The 2,500-nt window shown below is 51.3% G+C and overlaps 1 pseudogene; it reads left to right on the forward strand.

The window, feature by feature from the left end:
• Positions 1–2,500, forward strand: part of LOC142359989 (28S ribosomal RNA) — an 8,459-nt pseudogene that overhangs the window by 2,772 nt on the left and 3,187 nt on the right.

Raw genomic sequence — 2,500 nt, forward strand, 5'->3', positions numbered from 1 at the left:
CGTGCGCGCGTGCGGTCCCGCCGTCCGGCGCCGGCAACGCGGTTGGGGTCATGCGGGGGCGGGTCCCCGGGGGCGTCCCCGGGCCGGCGCCTCGCCTCGGCCGGCGCCTAGCAGCCGGCTTAGAACTGGTGCGGACCAGGGGAATCCGACTGTTTAATTAAAACAAAGCATCGCGAAGGCCCGCGGCGGGTGTTGACGCGATGTGATTTCTGCCCAGTGCTCTGAATGTCAAAGTGAAGAAATTCAATGAAGCGCGGGTAAACGGCGGGAGTAACTATGACTCTCCAACCGATCGATAGTAATTAAAAGTGGTGAAACAAATTCTCGGCATCGACCGTGTTCGTTGCCTAGAGCCTCTGCCCACGAGTGGTTAGTTGGGTGTAACCAAATTCTGCTAGAGGGTGGTGGCATTTGGTATTGACTATATCCTCAAACTATTGTAACGAAATGGGCCGACCGTTGCGAGTCAACTATATATCGGTGGCCACCCAGACAAGTCCTCTGGACTTGAGAGACCCCGTGGCCGTCAGGGCCACTGTTTGCCGTGGAGGTGCGGTGGAGGAGGGAATGAACTTGAGTGGGTTGGAGTTTACGAACTCGAGATTGTATGGTTTTGAGGGAATTGACTCTTCCACCTGGCAGGAGAGGCTGTCCAGGTTACCAGAGGTGTATGAGTCACTCACCTCCTTGAGAGTTGGAGGGGTATCCGACAGTCCACCAAGGATAGAGGAGAGCGAGGGGGAGGGTGAAGCTTCACCTCCAGGGGCCCTGGTGCAGTCTACTCTGTTAACATCGCCACCTATCCTTGGTACCTACCCGGACCTGCCCACTGAGGGCACACCGGTGGTAAAGGTCCCCGACAAAAATCCATCTTGTCCATGTTGTGGGAACCGGATAGGGAAAATGTCGGGGCTTATTGAACATCTAAAGAGAGTCCATGGTAAGAAAAAAGCGTTGTTTCAGTGTGCTAAGTGTGGCAAGACTAACGTTAAACATCATAGTATTGCCTGCCATTATCCGAAATGTAAGGGGGTTGAAACATCTCCCCCTGTCGGGGGCTGGGCCTGTGAGGAATGTGGGCGAACGTTTGAGACGAAAATTGGCTTGGGACAACATAAGCGCTCTGCGCACCCAGCCGTTAGGAATATCGAGCGGATTGCCGCCTCCCGCCCGAAGGAGTGCTCAGCCAGAGGGGTACATCGGCAGTGTTGGACTGAGGAGGAGGTGGAGTTGTTACGGAGGTTGGATAAACAGTACGAGGGAAGTAAGAACATCAACAAATTGATTGCTGAGCATATTCCATCTAAATCAGCTAAACAAATAAGTGACAAAAGAAGGGGGCTTCATAAGAGCCCTGTAAAGAGAAGGGAAAAAGATCAGGAAAAGCAGAAATATCTTGAGAGTGAAGGGTTACATCTGCCGGGCATTGAATCACGGGTGGTTGGGGGACTAAGGTCCCATTATCGAAAGGTCATTTCAGATTGGGTAACATCTGATAAATTGACCGTTCTTCGGGGAATGTTTGAGGAAGTGATTGAAGGTGAGAAAGATCTATCGACCTTGGTCGATGAGGCGACCCAAGACCGCTGTGCATGTCTGTTCTTTAAGTCCCACGAGTTGAAAGCGGTCCAAGGTGGAAGGCCCAAAGTAACCCGGAGGGTTCCCTCTTCTGAACCACCGAAGGTGTGGATGAAGAAGAGGGCCAAAAAGCGAGGGCATTTTCTGAGGTTCCAACGGTTGTTTTACCTCGATCGAGGGAAACTTGCCGGGATTATCTTGGATAATGTGGAATCCTTGCGATGCGGCATCCCGCTCGATGAGGTACACGCGGTGTTCAAGTCGAGATGGGAGATGTCAGGAACATTCAAGGGCTTGGGGGCCTTTGTCACTGAGGGACAGGCAGACAACTCCGCATTCCAAGCCATGATCACGGCAAAAGAGATCTCTAAAAACATCAATGAGATGAATAAGAACGCGGCGCCAGGTCCTGATGGGCTTAGTTTGCGGGATCTCATTAAAACCGATCCCCACTATACCCAGCTGATGGAATTGTTCAATCTCTGGTTGGCCACAGGGGTTATACCGGACGTGGTGAAAGAATGCCGGACGGTATTAATATCTAAATCGGCCTTGCCCGAGCGCCAAAAAGACATCAATAATTGGCGCCCAATTACCATCGGATCGATTATCTTGAGATTATTCTCAAGGATCCTAACTGTAAGGCTATCTAAGGCATGCCCTATTAACACACGACAGAGGGGCTTTATTAAGTCATCAGGGTGCGCGGAGAATCTAAAATTGTTACAACTTTTGATTCGAAGCGCGAAACGGGAACATCGCCCCCTGGGGGTGGTCTTTGTGGATTTAGCCAAAGCCTTTGACACGGTGAGCCATGAGCACATCATCATGGCCCTCAGGCAAAAGGGAGTGGACGATCATATTGTCTCCCTGATTACCAACATGTACCTGAATGTTAATACTCGCATTCACCTGAAAAATG

This window comes from Opisthocomus hoazin, unplaced genomic scaffold (assembly GCF_030867145.1).
Source record: "Opisthocomus hoazin isolate bOpiHoa1 unplaced genomic scaffold, bOpiHoa1.hap1 HAP1_SCAFFOLD_102, whole genome shotgun sequence".
Lineage (NCBI taxonomy): Eukaryota > Metazoa > Chordata > Aves > Opisthocomiformes > Opisthocomidae > Opisthocomus > Opisthocomus hoazin.